The sequence below is a fragment of the Pistacia vera genome, unplaced genomic scaffold (genome assembly GCF_008641045.1).
Source record: "Pistacia vera cultivar Batoury unplaced genomic scaffold, PisVer_v2 Contig17, whole genome shotgun sequence".
NCBI lineage: Eukaryota > Viridiplantae > Streptophyta > Magnoliopsida > Sapindales > Anacardiaceae > Pistacia > Pistacia vera.
In genome coordinates this window covers 175,808-195,560 of record NW_022195789.1, presented here as the reverse complement: position 1 = coordinate 195,560, position 19,753 = coordinate 175,808, and the positions used below count along the sequence as shown (strand labels likewise).

At 39.3% G+C, this 19,753-nt stretch overlaps 1 pseudogene; it reads right to left on the bottom strand.

Moving 5' to 3' along the window:
* Nucleotides 1-1,727: 1,727 nt before the first annotated feature.
* Nucleotides 1,728-18,903, bottom strand: LOC116125721 (annotated as a pseudogene).
* Between the last annotated feature and the right edge of the window lie 850 nt (nucleotides 18,904-19,753).

Below are 19,753 nucleotides of genomic sequence, written 5' to 3'. Positions count from 1 at the left end.
GTTTCTAAGCTTTGTGATTCACTAACGTTACCTCCTCTGCAATCATGTCGTAAACTCTCCCCTGGCTATAGGTCGTTCCTTCGGATGCCGAATGATGGCTTCTATACCTACAACAAGGTACATAATTTATTTTCCCTGTGATATCGTTCCAGAATGTGACCTCTATGGCACTCTAGAACCCTGGCAAATTTGGGAAATGTATGGGAGGACCCAAATTGCGTACTCAAGATCCTCTACTTTTTCACCCCATTAAAGAAAAAATCCAAGAAGGGTTCAAAAATGCAGGAGGGGGGGTCTCGGAAACATGGCAAGGGGAAGATGGAGCAACAGAAATAAAGATGAAGAAACACACATGAAAATTGGGTCCAGGAAAAGGGGCGATATGAGAATAAAGACTCGGAACACCATGCGGGTTGGATAATGTAATAAAAAACTAATTGGGCATGATGAGTTTGTTGTCTGTAGAATTCGGAAGAACGAAAACGATGAAGACGCGGTTGTGAAGATAATAAAAAGAGAATGTGCAACTCCAAAGAAGGAAAGGTTGAGAAGCAGCTCTCCAAACGCTCAAGGGTGAGAGAACCCAGTACATTCCCATGCAATGTGTTAATGAGAATGAAGGTAGGCTCAGTCTGAATGTGAAGCACCACACCACCGCAATTACTTGGAGAAGAAGTTACAGATGACGATTACTCCACCTTTTTTGAAAATCTTATTCTCATACCACAGTCTGAGGGATGAGGCAGAGGAAGAAGCAGAGGCTCATTTGAATTGCTTGCGGAAGAGGTTTACTGCGATATAACAGATGGTGATTACTTTACCTTTCCTGAAAAGCAAATTCTGATATCACAGTCAGAGAATGAGAATGGGCATGAGCATGAGCCTGAGCCTTATTGGTTCGAGTTGGAGGAGAGTTATTCCTGAAATCAGAGAGATTATACTTTTCCAGTATTCATGAGCTTTTTCTGGTGAGAATTTACAGATTTATTATTGTATTAGAGTGAGAATGCAATATTGGAGAGAGGGTTTTTTCGATGACAGACTCCAAACATTAGATGGAAGAGCTGTTTTTCTTGTGTTGAATTAGCAACATTGCAATGTATACGTATAGTATATCTGTTGCAGCTTCTTTAGAATTGTTTTTGTTTGGCCAAAATTATAAAAAAAGATAATGTGGGTTCTGTTGCTACTCAAGTATAAACCCTAAACCAATCAGAATTTTTATGTTTTGAAAATAGGTATCTTCTTCACAAGAAAGCTGTACAAAGAAATCCCCTCCATCCCCCTCCCCCACCCACCCCCCCCCCCAAAAAAAAAAGGTTACTTTATTCTTTCTAATTCAGTAGTTGCCCATTAATATTTGAAATGGGATTGTTTTAACTAGATAGTGACTTGTGCGGGCAATTAAACAAAGCTATGCGCTTTTAATGGAACCTTTGTGTGTTTAGATTATACCAAATTTTATTGTAATTACCCTAAAGTATTCCAATGGGAAAAAAAAAAAAAAAAAATGTTTGTTTAAAGAGGTTGACATTTTTTACTTGTATATCATTATAAAAGTAATATGAAATGCTTGCCTTCCAAAAGAGGCATCTCTTTTCATCTACAACTTTTCGGTATCAAGTTCTGCCACTGTGGCCGCAGAGAAACAAGTTTCCAGTCCTCAACTCAGGCAAATTCAGCTGGCCGAACGACCAGGGAGAAGCAGTAGCCATGTTTGCACTTCATCAACCATATCCGGAACTCTTAAGGTTGTTCTTAATTGTTAATGAGTATTTCTGTCTGGCACATCTGTCCACGAAGTTATCATTCTTATCAGCATCTTGAATCTGATTAGTCTTTTCAACTGTGTTGCACACCACTAGTGAAAGGATCATCCAGCTCTTCCGAAGGCAAATAATACATTCTCCAATCAACGCTCTCCAACAAGAGGCGGCGGGAACATAAAAGCATCTCTGGAAGAAGGATGCGCAAGGCCCTGCAGCAGTTGGCCTCGTGCAAGGATCCAGGAACAAAGTGATTCGATAAGGCTGACAGCTTCTTTACTCACCGAAGGTAGCACACAGTGAGATTCAAAACAGTTAACTCTGGAAATCGGTAGTTAATAGTCCTCACTGGATAAAGTCCATCGCCAAAGAATCTCATAGAACTCCCTATCACACTGATATTTGGTAATTATCTCCTCATTAGCCCCGGAAAGGAGGACTAAGTGTGAATCGTGAACCTATAGCCCACCTGCACCACATATCAACTTTAGAGCTATAAAACTGTGAGTGAAGCCACAACTCTAGGGCTGATACCAGCGTGTCGAGAAATAATCGTGTACGGTGGACATGAATCAATCTCCCTTACAAGACCAAAATCAGCAATCTTGATCACATCTTTTAGAACAAGCAAGTTCTCAGGCTTCAGGTCCCGGTGGAAATATCCATTTTGGTGTAAGTAATGCAGACCTTGGAAAACTTGAAAACACAACCTTCGAACTTCAGCTTCAGAGAAGAGATTCTTTCTGTCTTTCATTAGTTCATAAAGGTTACTGTTGAAGTGAATGCTCGAAACGTCACCGTATTGGAGATTAATGGAACGTTGTTGTTTGGGTCAGTTTTGAGTTGGATCCAGACCATAGATCCAACTTCAATCCAACGCCTGGAGATCACTCAACGGGTCAACGATATAAAAGGGGAGAAAAACTTTTAGTTCACCCCAATTCTCTCTTTCAAAGCCTTCTCTGTAGTTGTTGTGTTCTCTGATTAGGGTTTGAAAAATTGATCTGAAATTGTGTTGTAAATTCAGTGATTCTTGAGTGATTCAGTGTTAATCATTCGGTGAAGGGCGTGATAATTCTTCTTCTAGGGATTCCAGGTGAAGTCTCTCTAAGGTCAGGTTACAGGTTGTTTTCAAGTTGAGAGAGGGAGATCTTGAGCGTGCTCTTGAATAGGGCTGCAATTGTTGATTCAATATTAATTGTCATGCAACGAGCTCCCCATTTCCAGAGCTCAACGTGGACGTAGTTCGCTCAAATCTTGAGTAAGTGAACTACGGTAAATCTTGGTGTTTGTGTGATTGTTTCTTTGATTCTTGTGTGTTTGTTATAGTTTGTTTTCTGAATTTTGGAATAACAGTGGAATCAGAGTGATTGGTAACAAATTTTTTGGGGAAATCAGGTTCTGGAAATTGGATCTGAAAAATTCTAGTGTTTTCAGGGTTGTCAAAATTTGGGGCTTCTCAATTCTAGGGTTTCTTGATCTAATTAGGAGTCTAAATCTGAGTGAATTAGTGTCGATTAGACGAAGGGGAGAAATTTAAGGTTATGTTCGAATCTTGAAATTCAAGAACAATCCTATGTTCTTGAGTTTGTCAATTCACTACACCAAACCTAAACAGTACACTATGACAAATGCTACCACTCGAATGGAGATCACCCAATATGATGGAAGATTGACTTCGGGAGCTGGAAGAAGAAGATGAAGGCCCTTCTTTCCCATAATAAAGACAGCCTCACGCTGGAAAAGGATCCCAAGAAGTGGTTTGAAGAGAAACTAAAGAAGAAGGAGGAGATTGACGAAGAAGCTTATAATTTGATCGTGATGAATCTCTCAGATAGTGTACTGAGGAAGGTTGATGGAATCGAAACCTCTCTAGGGTTGTGGGGTAAGCTCTTCAATCTGCTCCCAACTTAGCTTTCCTTAAATGTGCCCTATTTTCTTATAAGATAGACAACAATAAGACCATAGAGGAAAACCTAGACGAATTTTTGAAAATGATTGTCATTCTAAAGGGAACCGATCAAGAATTAAGGGAAACTAGTCTTGCCATGATATTACTAAATTCATTAATAGAAGACTACCAAGTAGTCAAGAATGCTCTACAGTATTCCGGTATTGTCCCTAGTTTTGACTTAATAGTAGTAGGACTTAAAGCTAGGGAACTAGAATTCAAAGTGCATAAATGAAATGGTAACAACCAATTTTTTAGGGGTAAACCTAAAACTAGCCAACTAGCAAAGGGAAACCAATTTAGTTAGGGGTCCAAAAACAAGAAAAAGGGTAAAGGGAATAATTAACAAAAGTCTGAATCTAGAAAATGTTTCTTCTATAACAAAACTGGTCACCTAAAAAAGAACTATTTTGAGTAGCTTAAGAAACAAAAGTAGAGCAATATAGAGAGTAATCTTTCCTCCACTAAAAGCCTAGTAGAAGAACCAGAGGTCCTTACTGTGTCTATATCAGACAGTGCTAGAGAGTGGGTATTAGACTTAGGGTGATCATTCCATATGAGCCCAAATAGATAATGGTTTCAGGATTTTGAAGACTATGAAAATGAGATTGTGTTTATGGGGAATAACAATGCTTGTAGAGTAAAAGGTATAGGTAGTATAACACTCAAGCTTAGTGGGGGGAAATTGATAAAACTGACTAAAGTTAGGTTCATCCCTGAACTCAAGGGGAACATTATCTCATTAGGAACCTTAGATGAAGTAGGTTTTGCTATAGGGTTGAAAATGGGTGGCTGAATGTGTATAGAAACCAAAACCTGATTCTGAAAGGGGGAAAAGAAATGGGTTATATATCCTATGTGGTGATTTCTATTCAGATTGTTTCATACTGCCTTAGTCTGCTGAAACCTATCAATTACTAAAAAATGGTACCTTAGAATGGGCCATATGGGCCAAAAAGGGTTAAATATTCTAAGTAACTAGGGAATGTTTGGTAAAGAGTTTGTTTCCACCCTAGAATTCTGCGAGAATTGTGTTTTAGGTAAGCAACATAAGGTGGGCTTCCCAAAGAGAACTCACCTAGCCACTAGTTGCCTTGAGTGTCTCCATTCTGATATGTAGGTGAAAGAATTCATGCTTAGAAAGGGTAAAATTGGTGTAAAACATGGTATAAGGTCATATGACATGTTATTGAAACTAAAGGGGTGAAATTGTTACCTTTTATGCTTTACAACTTTTGTAACTTGAAAAGGAGTTCAAGATCTTCAACAAATTTAATAAGAATCCTCAAAGTAAAGTCCACCCCAAGATGACGAAGAGAAAGCCGGCCATGAGAGCTCAAGACAGAGATTTTCAATCAAAATGAAAAATTAGATTAAATTTGGGAATATCACTTATTTATATATATAAGGACGATTTTGCAATAATTTGAAATTTTTCTCAAGTCCTTGAATTAATATGAATCCTCTATTAACACTTAATACAGATTTAATATTGTTTTCAAGTCTTTGAACTAATTTCAATTAAATGTTAACTCTTAATATTAAATTGTTATTGATCCTAGGTCCTTGAAATAATTTCAATTTAATATTAACTTCTTAATATTAAATCCTTGATTTAAACAAATTTATAATCAAGGCATATAAAATAATCCCATTTAATATTTGACTCATTACTGAATTCAATTCAATAATATATTTTAGTCCATAATTGAAGCTAATCCAATAATGAACAAATTAACTTATTACGCTTGGAAAGTACTAGCTTCCATGAGTGATCATTTCTCGCCAATACATAAATTCGGATACACACGTTTACATCTGAGTATCGTTAACCTTTAATGATATGTATTACTCTCTCTTCTCATACTTGTTTTTTAGGTGTGACCACTTAGATTCAATGTAACCTAGCCATGGGCCCAATATCACAATCTGATATGTTTCGTGATAACTCTTTATGATAAAACTCCCTCCGATCATGGTAGGTATCTAGCAATGCTCCATAGGCACTAAGCCACAATGAAGTTAAACTCCAATAAACCTTTTTTCCCGATCGTACGTTTTATGTAGTAAAATCCCTTCGTCATCTAATCTCGATTAAGTATAGGTTCATGGTATGTCAAAACCCTTAACTTAATGTTTATCCAAATTGTCAATCAATACAATAGAATGTGTTATCATGAAACTCCTTTTCATATGACTATTTTTTACTCTGGCCAGAGATTTCCTTTTCCCAATGTTTATTGACATTCGTCTGGGAACTCAGGACCAAACTATTTCGAGTCAATGGATCCCATCTTGACCATCACTTGTCCTCGCACATGAATAATATATGATCAAACCGGATTCTTACACAAGACATGACTAGTCTCATGTATATACACCATATGAATCATATGCATCCTATGTCAAGTCCAACCATGATGTCTCAGGTCTAATGATTAGTGGTACACTAGTACGATCCTACGATGTATCATTGACCACATTCTAAATGTCCATGTGATTCATAGTAATCGGTCATATTCGATAAACAATTCACCAACCTTTTATCCATGCTAATGCCTTAGTGATATACCTCTTATAATCACCTACACTAATACCATCACATAATATTCAATTGAGGCATTCAACATGTCTACTACGAAATGTTATTTCCCAATTAACATTACTTACATAAGGAATGCTTCGATGATTTGATCTTCTAAAGATCCGTATCATCCATACATTTCACATGCATTATAAATAGTATAAATGGAGCAGTAAACAACATGTGAAAACAAAACTCTTTCTTCCATTCTCAAAAGAGCATTTACAAGATATAATGCCCTGAAACCGACAACATGATTGGTTCCTAGGGCATACACTAATAGTGGGGGCCTGAAAAGGTCAGGTTCCATGGGGGGAACAACTATTTTATGTCTATTGTGGATGATTACAATAGAAAGGTGTGGGTCTACCTTCTAAGAACTAAGGATCAAGCCCTGTCCAAGTTTAGGGAGTGGAAGTTACTTGTAGATAATTAGTTAGAAAAGAGAGTGAAAGCCTTAAGAACTAACAATGGCCTAGAGTTCTGCAATTGTGAATTTGATAGATTTTGCAGTGAGCAAGGCATTCTAAGGCATAGAACAATAAGAAAAACACTTCAGTAAAGTAGGGTTGCTAAGAGGATGAATAGGACCCTCCTAGAAAAGGTAAGATGCTTATTATTCACATTAGGGTTGCCAAATACCTTTTGGGGAGAGGCCTTGTGTAATATCCCACTTGAGGTACGTATTTAAGTTTTTGATGTATTAGTTAAAAGTTTATTGTTTCAACTTTAATTGAGTTTGTATGTTGAGTTGGTTGAATTGTTGCCTTGAAATTGGTTGAGTTTTGGTGAAGTTGGAAATCCAATCTTCGCCGGGGCGAAGACTAAGCTTCGCCGCGGCGAGGAGGAGGGGTTGCACTACGGGTAGGTTGCTACCCTGTTTCGCCGAGGCGACGAAAATGCTTCGCCGCGGGCGACGAGTCTAAGACAAGTTTCTTGAGTTTTCTAGAGAATTCTTCTTTTGGGGCACAATGACCATTCTACCCTAATTAGTAGGAAAAGTGGGGAGTTAAATGAAAGGAAATTGTAGAGATTGTGTTTAGATGGGGGTGTATTGGTAAAGAATCCAAGGATATAGATGGAATTTTCAAGGAAGAGCAAGGGCAAAATGGGAAATGAAGCTTATAATATGAACTAAAAAGAGTAAGTGTAGAGAAAACCCTATTTCTTCACTCCACCGCTCTTCCATTTGCCCATTTTCTCTCAATTTCTATCAATCTTCCAAGATTTCTAAGGGATTTAGAGGGGTTTTGAGTAGAGATTTCATCTAAAGCATCAAGGTAAGGATTCATGCTTTAAGATGGAGCTTTCTTAAAATATAGTGAAGTCTTATTGGGTTATTGCTGTTCTTGTGGTTGTTTTGAGTTGTAGGAAGAGACAAGACCACAAGGGAAGGAAAGGTGCTAAAGAAGTCATCTTTGCACAAGGTAAGTAAATCCAACCAACTTGAGTTTTAAACAAGCTTTTTGTGTAGAGATGTATGCATGATCAGTATGTAGTATAATCAATGAGAAATTGAATTGAGATGAGTAGCTATTTTGTAGTGTGTTGGACAGATTCCATGTATGAGAAGTGTTGTTGATGTGTGATGAGAAATGGAAGTTTGAGATGAAGTTTGAGAGATGTTGTGTAATCTTTTTAGAAGTGCTGCTTGATAGAGATTATGTGTATTTGAGGGAGTTTTTCCCCATTTTGGATGGCTAGGAATGAAGTTAGTAGTAATTTTAGTAGAGTGTTTATATGCAATAAGTTGTTTGAAGAAATGCCTAAGTGAAATCTGCCTGTCACTGCCGTAGCTTCTAAGTGATTTTTGGACATCTTACGGTTTGAACTGGGCTGAGATCAAAACATAGAAGTTGTAGCCCTGGTCTAAGCTTTGAACCGAGATAGAACCGTAGCAATCAGAGGGTTATAACGAAAGTTATGCTTTTCAGTGTGACCTGTGCAGAATAACGGTTGAGGAAATCTTGTAGTTGGCATTTCATTGGTGAGTTAGTGAGCATGAGCTAGTTCTACACAATGTTTATGCACTTAAGCAGTAAGATGTAGCTGAGATAGTATGAGATGTGAGTATAAGCTACTTTAAGAGTTAAGAGAAAGAGAATAGAGTAGGTTGTGCGATGGGGAACCGTGAGTAATGGGTAGAGTATTCCCGATGTACGCCGCTTGAGAGAGCGGATGAGTCTCAGATAGAGAAGTGGTGTAGCCCGTGAGAGTGCATGTGGATGAGGGCTATACCGAGTACGAGAGAGAGATTATAGACCACATGGCCAAGGGTTCCGATCCATGCATAACCGAGTCCGATCGGCTAGAATGAGTAGAGGTCACGTAGAGTGGGAGTGAGTCCCCCGCCGTGCCCCCGGTAAGATGGGGTCGTGATTTATGAAAGAGTTATGAGAAAGAGTCCTAAGAGGAAGAGAAAGAGAAGTACGAAGGAGAAACTGAACGAGGAGTGTAAGGAAAGAATTAGAGAGAGAGAGTTACGGGGCTAGCATGAGTAGAGGATTACTTACTGAGCATTATTTTAGTGCTCACCGTTGTTTTCCTATGTTTTGCAGGACCTAGGTGAGGACACAGTCGGATGGACGCAGCGTTCGAGAAGGAGTGGTTACACTGTCCCTTATGTTTTTGATGACTTTTGTACACGTTATACATTTTGTGTAAAAATGTGTATGTTGTAAAGAGTATGTTATATGTTAATAAAAGAAAAATTTGGGCCCAATTTATGTTATATTTTTTTATATATTCATTATAAGCTTTGAGTAGTAGTGGCTATTACATTTTGGTATCAGAGCCGAGATTTTGGGATTTGACAGTGTGCCATTCTTCTCGCTACGACGTCCGATAGCCGACTGTGTGAGTTAATTCTTTCCTTACTTTAAGTGTTCTTTTGAATTGATCAAGTATGGTTGTTTTGTAGATGAGGCGTAGTAACAGAAGGAAGGGTAAGAGTGTGATGCATGAGGGAGAATCCTCCAACCCACCAGAATTGACTCCCCCTACCTGTATGAGACGAGGATTCGAGCCATTGTACAACAGGTTTTAGAGCGAGAGTCAGGGGAGAGTAGTTCAGGAGAGAACCGAGATTCCAATAGAGTACCGTCTCTGAGACAAGAGCGAGAAGGACCGGTACCTCAGCCAGTCAGATCGGGGTGATCCGATTTAGGGGTTGTAAATCAGCACCAGCCGCCAGCATTTAAGGGTACAAGGGACCGCTAGAGGCAGAGGAATGGTTTAAGGTTAGAGCGGACGGCGGCATTGTTTCCCCTGAATGATAGAGAGAGGATCAGATATGCTAGTTTTTTGTTTAAGGGAGATGCCCGGATATGGTGGGAATTAATGGAGGAGACCATGACATAGCTCGATGACCTGGGAGGAATTTAGAAGGTTGTTTGAGGCTGAGTATCGAACAGAGGATCGAGGACATGAGAAAGTTCAAGAGTTTATTCACTTGAGGCAGGGGACTAGTACGGTGAAGGAGTATTATGTAAGATTCAACTCCTTGCTCGCTTTGCACCCGGATAGTGTATACACCGGATTAAGGAGAGACAAGTTTGTGCAAGGGTTGAGGTCAGATATTGCCCGAGATGTAATGACAGGAGTGAGCCCCTCATACCTACGTGAAGCCTAGCACGGGCTTTAGGGAGAGATCTATGTGAACAAGTATATCGCAGAAGGGTTGGCTCTGACAGTACCTAGTGAGCATCCACCACCTTACAGAGGGAGAGAGTAGATGTCACAAAGAACAGAGAGGTAAGGGCCAAGAAGAGTTCAGCCAAGGAAGAATATGAGAGATCGGCAGTTTAAGAGGCCCAGAACAGAAGGGTTTCCCCCTTGTGCTAAGTGTGGGAGGAACCATCCAGGGGAGTGTTTGAGGGATCAGAATGTGGTGTACAAGTGCCGACAGCCAGGGCATATGTGGAGAGATTGTAAAGCTCCCCTCCCCCGAGGCTCAGACCTAGAGGTACAAATGCCAGGGTTTTTACAGTGGCACAGGGTGAGGCCGAGGCCAGTCAATCAGCGTAACTGGTCAGTTGTTATTTCATGCTGTTTCTTATATGCTTTGATTGATTCTGGAGGCCATCATTCTTTTATTTTCATGGAATGATAGAGAGATTAAACTTGAAACCTGTTAAAGTGAGTCAGCCCATTAAGATATAGTTGCCTGATGGATTAGTGTGTTGACTCAAGAGATGTTGATAGGAGAGTCTGTAGTGATCCATGGTCGAGGTTGGTAGTTGACTAATAGTCTTCGATATGCCCGACTTTGATGTAATTTTGGGTATGGATTTCCTAGGGAGGAATGGAGTAGAATTGATTGTCGGAAAAAAGAAAGCGAGATTTAATCTCGATAATGGAGATAAGTTTAGTTTTGGAGAGGGCCATCGGTTGAGTATGTTGATTAGTATGTAAGGCAGGAGAAAGATGTTGAGAAAGGGGTGTTTGGATACATTGCTCATGTAGTACAGAGTGGTGATGTTCCACAGTCAGAAATTCAGAGGGTGCCGATAGTTCAAGAATTTTTAGATGTGTTTCGGAAGACTTACCAAGTTTGCCGCGGAAAGGGAGGTTGAGTTTAGCATTGAACTTGCACCAGGAACAGCACCTATATCTAAAGCCCTTATCGAATGGCCCCAGCAGAGCTTCAAGTTAAAAGAAAACAACTCCAGGAACTTTTAGACAAAGGTTTTATCCGACCGAGTCATTCTCCCTGGGAGCCCCCATTGTTTGTGAAGGAAAGATGGATCATGCGGTGGGTATTGATTACAGAGAATGAATAAGGTGACAGTGAAGAATAAGTACCCGCTACGAATAGATGATTTATTTGATCAGGTGAGGGAGCGGCAGTGTTCTCCAAGATTGATTTGAGGTCAGGGTACCATCAAGTAAGAGTGGCTGAGCAGGATGTAGCTAGACTGCTTTTCGTACACGTATGGGCATTATGAGTTTGTAGTGATGCCATTTGGTTTGACTAATGCCCCAGCGTTATGGACTTGATGAACCGGGTATTTCATGATTGTTTGGATCAATTTATAGTGGTTTTCATAGATGATATCCTGGTTTATTCTAAGTCGAGAGAAGAGCATGAGGAACATTTGAGAATAGTGTTGCAACGGTTGAGAGAAGGCAGTTGTGATGCTAAATTTCGAAGTGTGAGTTTTGGCCGATCAAGTGGTATTTCTGGGCCATACTGTGTCGAAGGATGGGATTCAGTAGACCGAGTAAGATAAAAGCAATCCTTGAATGGTAGAGGCCGAAGACAGTAAAAGAGGTCCGAAGTTTTTAGGCCTGGCAGGTTACTACAGACGATTTTGTTGAAGGGTTTGCCCAGGTGCTAACCATTGACAGCTCTTACCAAACAGAAGACCCTTTTTTATGGTCAGAAGTTGGAGGACTGTTTCAAGAGTTAAAGAAGAGGTTAACAACAGTCAAGTGTTAGTGTTGCCTTAGGAGGGTGTGGATTATGATATTTATACGGATGCCTCTTTGCAAGGACTTGGTGCGTGGTTGATGCAGTTAGGTAGGGTAATAGCATATGCCTCTCGGCAATTGAAAAAGTATGAGACGAGATACCCTACGCATGATTTAGAGTTGGCAGCCGTGGTCTTCGCTTTAAAGATTTGGAGGCATTATCTTTATGGTGCCAAGAGTAATATCTACGATCAACAGAGTTTAAAGTACTTCTTCACTCAAAAGGAGTTGAATATGAGAAAGAGAAGGGGGTTAGAGCTGGTTAAGGATTATGAGTGTGAATTAAGTATCAACTGGGGAAAGCCAACGTAGTAGCCGATGCCTTGAGCAGGAAAGCTTATTTGTCCCGGCTTACTATGCAGAAAGAATTGATAGAAGAGTTGTGTAAGGAGCAGATTGAAGTGATACCGGGAAGGATTGCCAGATTAGAGGTTCAGTCTACTTTACGGAGGAAATTAGAGATAAACAAGTGGCGCCGATGAGTGGTGTCAGAGAATAGTTCACAAGTGCATGAGGGCAAGGTAATGGAGTTCCACTTAAAGGATGGTGTTCTTATTTCAGGAATCGGTTGTGTATTCCTCAAAATGATGAGTTGAAGAGAAATACTTACCGAGGCTCATGAGACACCATACACTGCTCATCGGAGCAACCAAGTGTATCAAGATGTAAAGAAGGGTTACTGGTGGCCAGGTTGAAGAAGGACATTGCAGGGTTTGTAGCAAATGTTTGATTGTCAACAGGTTAAAGCGAACAACAAAGGCCATCAGGGTTGCTTCATCCACTTAGTATTCCAGAATGGAAATGGGAAAGTATTTCGATGGATTTTATCACAGGTCTCCCTAGAGTTCAGAGAGGTATAATGCTATTAGGTGATTGTGGATAGATTAACTAAGTCTGCCATTTCCTTCCAGTAAAGGAAAGTACCACTCAGACAGTGGCTCCGATCTACGTCAAAGAGATGTCAGATACACGGTGTGCCCAAGACAATAGTAGACAGAGATTCGAGATTTGTTTCAGCTTTTTGGACTAGTTTGCAGAGAAATTTGGGTACCCGTTTGGCATTCAGTACAGCCTATCATCCTCAGACAGATGGCCAAACAGAGAGAATGAATCAGGTGCTTGAGGACAGTTGAAGCTTGCTGGATGGATTACAGAATGTATGGCATGAAATGTTACCTTTAGTGGAGTTTGCCTACAACAATAGTTATCAGTCTACAATAAAGATGGCGCCTTACGAGGCTTTGTATGGTAGACGATGTATCTCCACTACATTGGGATGAGATTGGCGAAAGGAGTGAGTTGAGTACAGCTCTTGGGCCAGAAATGACGCAGAAAATGATAGAGGATGTAAGATTAATCCGAAACAGAATGAAGCAAGCCCAAGATAGACAGAAGAGTTATGTCGACTTAAAGAGAAAGAAGTGGAGTTCCAAGTGGGTGACAAGGTATTTTTGAAAGTTTCCCCTTATAAGCGAGTAATGCGCTTCGGGAACAAAGGGAAGTTAGCACCAAGTATATTGGTCCATTTGAAGTATTGCAACGAATTGGGAAAGTTGCTACAGGTTAGCACTACCACCTCATATGGACAAGGTGCATGATGTCTTCCATGGTCAATGCTGCAAAAGTATGTAAGCGAACCTCTACATCTTGAGTAGAAGAAGGCGATCTTGTAGAGAATCTTGTGTATGAGGAGCGCCCTGTACAGGTTTAGATGGAAGATTAAAGAGCTTCGGAACAAGAGTATTCCATTAGTGAAGGTCCTTTGGAGGAATACAAAGTAGAGGAAGCCACATGGGAGACGGAACAAGAATGCAGGAGAGATACCCGAAGTTATTCGTGTGAATTTCGGGGACAGAAATTCTTTAAGGGGGGGAGAATTGTATATATCCACTTGAGGTATCGTATTTAAGTTTTTGATGTATTAGTTAAAAGTTTATTGTTTCAACTTTAATTGAGTTTGTATGTTGAGTGGTTGAATTGTTGCCTTGAAATTGGTTGAGTTTTGGGGAAGTTGGAAATCCAATCTTCGCCGGGGCGAAGACTAAGCTTCGCCGCGGGAGGAGGAGGGGTTGACTACGGGTAGGTTCTGCCCTGTTTCTCCGAGGCGGAAAAATGCTTCGCCGCGGCGACGAGTCTAAGACAAAGTTTCTTGAGTTTTCTAGAGAATTCTTCTTTTAGGGCACAATGACCATTCTACCCCTAATTAGTAGGAAAAGTGGGGAGTAAAATGAAAGGAAATTAGTAGAGATTGTGTTGATGGGGGTGTATTGGTAAAGATCAAAGGATATAGATGGAATTTTCAGGAAGAGCAAGGGCAAAATGGGAAATGAAGCTATATTATGAAATAAAAAGAGTAAAGTGTAGAGAAAACCCTTATTTTCTTCACTCCACCGCCTCTTCCATTTGCATTTTCTCTCAATTTCTCCATCCAATCTTCCAAGATTTCTAAGGGATTAAGAGGGGTTTTGGTAGAGATTTCATCTAAAGATCCTAAAGTAAGGATTCATGCTTTAGATGTGAGTTTTCTTATAAATATAGTGAAGTTCTATTGGGTTATTGCTGTTCTTGTGGTTGTTTTGAGTTGTAGAGAAGAGACAAGACCACAAAGGGAAGGAAAGGTGCTAAAGAAGTCATCTTGACAAGGTAAGTAAATCCAACCAACTTGAGTTTTAAACAAGCTTTTTGTGTAGAGATGTATGCATGATCAGTATGTAGTATAACAATGAGAAATTGAATTGATGAGTAGCTATTTTTGTAGTGTTGGATAGATTCCATGTATGAGAAGTGTTGTTGATGTGTGATGAGAAATGGAAGTTTGAGATGAAGTTTGGGAGATGTGTGTAATCTTTTAGAAGTGCTTGCTTGATAGAGATTATGTGTATTTGAGGGAGTTTTTCCCCATTTTGGATGGCTAGAGAATGAAGTTTAGTAGTAATTTTAGTAGAGTGTTTATATGCACATAAGTTGTTTGAAGAAATGCCTAAGTGAAATCTGCCCTGTCACTGCCGTAGTTTTTAAGTGATTTTTGAAATACTACGGTTTGAACTGGGCTGAGATCAAAACATAGAAGTTGTAGCCCTGTTTCTAAGCTTTGAACCGAGGCACAGAACCGTAGCAATCAGAGGTGTATAACGAAAGTTAGGTCTTTTCAGTGGACCTGTGCAGAATAACGGTTGAGGAAATCTTGTAGTTGGCATTTCATTGGTGCATTAGTGAGCATGAGCTAGTTCTACACACATTGTTTATGCACTTAAGCAGTAAGATGTAGCTTGGATATAGTAGAGAATGTGAGTATAAGCTACTTTAAGAGTTAAGAGAAAGAGAATAGAGTAGGTTGTGCGATGGGGAACCCGTGAGTAATGGGTAGAGTATTCCCGCATGTACGCCGCATTGAGAGAGCGGCATGAGTCTCAGATAGAGAAGTGGTGTAGCCCGTGAGAGTGCATGTGGATGAGGGCTATACCGAGTACCCGAGAGAGAGATTATAGACGCACATGGCCAAGGGTTCCGAATCCATGCATAACCGAGTCGATCGGCTAGAAGAGTAGAGGTCACGTAGAGTGGGAGTGAGTCCCGCCGTGCCCCCGGTAAGATGGGGTGTGATTTATGAAGAGTTATGAGAAAGAGTCCTAAGGGAAGAGAAAGAGAAGTACGAAGGGAAACTGAACGAGGAGTTGTAAGGAAAGAATTAGAGAGAGAGAGTTACGGGGCTAGCATGAGTAGAGGATTTACTTACTTAGCATATTTTAGTGCTCACCCCGTTGTTTTCCTATGTTTTGCAGGACCTAGGTGAGGACACAGTCGGATGGACACCAGCATTCGAGAAGGAGTGGTTACACTGTCCCTTATGTTTTTGATGACTTTTGTACACGTTATACATTTTGTGTAAAAATGTGTATGTTTGTAAAGAGTATGTATATATGTTTAATAAAAGAAAAATTTGGGCCCAATTTCTTTATGTTATATTTTTTATATATTTCATTATAAGCTTTTGAGTAGTAGTGGCTATTACACCTTGGCCACTGCAACCTACCTGATAAACAGAAGTCCATCCACAGCTATAGGTTTCAAATGCCTCGAAGAGGTGTGGGTTGGGAGAAGGCCTGATCTTAGTCACATAAGAGTGTTTGGGTGTACAGCCTATGCACACACAGAAGGAGGGAAGTTAGAGCCTAAGTCCACAATCAAGAAGGGATTAAAGGATATAAACTTTGGGATAAAGAGTCACCACGGGTAAAAATCATCATAAGTAGGGATGTGGTGTTTAATGAAGTTTATTAACCATGATGAAGGCAGCCACAATACTTCTGAAAATTCAAACCACTCCATTGAGGCTACACAAAATTGAGGTGGAGCCTATGGTACAGCAGGTTGAACCACACCAACTTGAAGGTGAACATGTCCTTGAAACTCAACCAAGACCCAAGGGTCCTGAATTAGAAGATGAAGAAGCTATAGTAGATGCACATGAACCACAACATGATGAACTGGGGCATTATCAACTTGCAAGGGACATAATAAGGAGAGAGGTAAGGCCCCCTGCCAGATTTTCATATGTTGAACTAATTTTTATAGCCTTACTTGTAAGGATCGAGGTGCAAAGGACAGAACCTGACTCATATGAGGAAGCTATGAGTTCTAGGAGAAGGACAAAGTTGAAAGAAGCAATGGAATAGGAAATGGGCTCACTTGAGGTAAACAGAACCTGGTCCTTGGTTCCTAAACCAAAGGACCAGAAGTTGATCCAGTGTAAATGGTTGTTTAAGATAAAATATGGTGTTTTAGCTACTGACCTGCCTAGGTGCAAAGCTAGGTTAGTGGCTGAGAGGTACACCCAACGTGAGGGGATATACTTCAATGAAGTCTTTTTCCTCGTAGTAAAGTACAAGACCATTAGACTAATGTTTTCCATAGTAGCCCATCATAACCTAGAGTTAGAACAAATGGATTTGACCACTACCTTCTTGCATGGAAATTTAGAAGAGAAAATTTACATGTGCTAACCAATAGACTTTGTAGACTATAGAGTACCTGACCATGTTTGCCTCTTGCAAAAGTCCTTATATGCGCTGAAAAAGTCTCCTAGGTTGTGGTACAAAAGGTTTGACACTTTCATTCTAAACATAGGGTTTACTAGGAGTAGATATGATAGTTGTTTTCATTCTAAGCATAGGGTTTACTAGGAGTAGATATGATAGTTGTTTTCACTTTACTTTGAATGAGAACATGCCTATATATCTACTATTGTATGTGGATGATATGTTGCTAGTTAGTAAGTCTAAGTCAAAGATACTTGAACTAAAGGGCATACTCAAGGCTGAATTTGACATTAAAAAGACTTAGGAAACGCCAAGAAGATTCTAGGAATGGTTATAACTAGAAACAGGAGCAAATATGAGCTGAAAGTTAGTCAACAATCATACCTTAGTAAATTGGTATCAAAGTTTGGAATGGCAGATTCCAAACTGGTTTTTATGCCTCTTGCAAACCATTTTGTGCTAAATAAGGGTCAATGCCCAAAAACTGAAGCAGAATTAATAAAAATGGAATATGTCCCATATGCTAATGTAGTTGGATCTCTGATGTATGAGATGATAAACACTGGACCGTATCTATCTTTTTCCATTTCCCTGTCGAGTTGATTTATGGCTAACCCTGGCAGTGAATACTAGGCTGCCCTAAAGTGGGTGTTAAGGTATATTAACAGTTCTTTGAATGTCAGGTTAGAGTTTTGTGAAAGGCATGCTTCACTTGACTTGGTTGGCTTTGTAGATTCGGATTTTTTAGATGACAAGGATACTGAAAGTCAACTACTTCGTATTACTTCACTCTTGGTGGAAATTATATAAGTTGGAAGTCTCAGCTTTAGTGTATAGTGGCACTCTCATTGACTGAAGCTGAGTATATTGCCATTGCCGATGTGTTCAAAGAAGCCCTTTGGCTGTAAGGTTTATTAGCTGAATCAAATTTGACAGAAGGGAAGGTAATCATATACTCTGATAGCCAAAGTGCAATACGCTTAAGCAAGAATCCAATTTATTATGAAAAGACAAAGCAAGTAGATGTTTGCTTTCATTTTGTAAGGGACTTAGTCATTCAAGGAGTGATTGACTTGAGGAAAGTTTCCACTGAAGATAATCCTGCTAATATGGGAACAAAGATTATCTCCCCTGCCAAGTTCAAGCACTGCTTAGACTTATTGTTCGTGAAGTAAGTAGTGGGGGGCAGGAGCTATGAGGGATCTGGTTTGGGCTTACTGCACTAGAGGAGTTTCAAGCATTCAAGGTGGAGATTGTTGAAGTAATTCTCGAAACGCCACCGTATGGGAGATTAGTGGAACGTTGTCGTTTGGGTCAATTTTGAGTTGGATCCCGACCATAGATCCAACTTCAATCGAATGGTTGGAGATCACTTTATGGGTCAACAATACAAAAGGGAAGAAAAAATTTCAGTTCACCCTAATTCTCTCTTTCGAAGCATTCTTTGTAGTTGTTGTGTTCTCTGATTAGGGTTTGAAAAATTGATATGAAATTGTGTTGTAACTTTAGTGACTCTTGAGTGATTGGGTGTTAATCATTCGGTGAAGGGCATGATAACTCTTCTTCTAGGGATTCCATGTAGAGTCTCTCTAGGGTCAGGTTACGGGTTGTTTTCAGGTTGACAGAGGGAGATCTTGGGCGTTTTCTTGAATAGGGTTGTAATTGTTGATTCAATATTAATAGTAGTACAGCGAACTCCCACTTCCGGAGCTCAATGTGGATGTAGCTTGCTCAAATCTTGAGCAAGTGAAACACGGTAAATCTTGGTGTTTGTGTTCTTGTTTATTTAATTCTTGTGTGTTTGTTATAGTTTGTTTTCAGATTTTTGGCATAACAGTTGCAATCCATGAACTCAAACACAAAATATACAACATGGTTTTCCTTCACAAGTTCTTTGAGCTTCACAATGTTAAGATGATTAAGTTTCTGCAGTGACTTCACTTCCCTCAAATTCTTGCATTCCTCCCAGGAATGATACCTTTTCTTCAATGATTTGATCACCAAAACTTCTCCAGATTGCTTATTGATAGCTTTCCATACGCTTCTAAAAGCTCCACTGCCAATTTCTTTGATGAAATTGTACCTCTTCATGGTTACTTTTAGAACAAGTAACAACACGAAACTAATTTTTCTTTACTTAAGAAAAGCTCATAGGAGAACAAACCCAGGAATTTGCTGACGCTGCCCAAGCTTTGAAGCCTTTATAGAATCCGCAGCCTCCATAGTGAAATCTTTCTAGAAGAAGAGATTTCTAAACTTTCTCAAGAAACCCATGAATAGCAACGAGTGAAGGATGTTTAAGAACTAAAATCTAAGCAATTTTCTCAGGTGAAGTAATATATATTTAGTTTTGGGGAGTTTGAAGACAATATATATCCAGACAACATAAGGATTGTATTTATATTGAATCCTGGAGTTATTTAACTTGAAACGAAGGCTTTTTGAATGGAGAATATTTCCTTTATCACCCCTGAGTTTTGAAAATTGAATTCTTAACACCATTCTTATTCACCTAATGATTGTTTTATTATTTTGCCCTTTTTCAACCATGATACTTTATTATCCGGAGTTACAATAATGCATTCTTTTTTTAAACTTTTAAAGAGATTATACTGTACTAATTTCTTGATAAAAAAAAAAAAAAGTTTCTAATTAATTTTTTTTTATAGAAAAAAATTGTTGGTTATCTAGTTAAGAAAATGTCTTACTGTCGACGTAATGCAAAACAATGTCAAAATATTGAATTATCTTTTCAGACCAAACTCTCTCTGAATGAAAACTAAACAACATTCCAACAATTTTTATTTTTTTATTTTTTTTATATATATAATGACTTTCAGTTAAATAAGCTCTTTTAATCCATAGATAGTTGGGATATTGTAGCTCGTTTTCCTATTTGTTCCCATATAAAATTGTATCTTGTTAGGAAAACTCTTTAGTA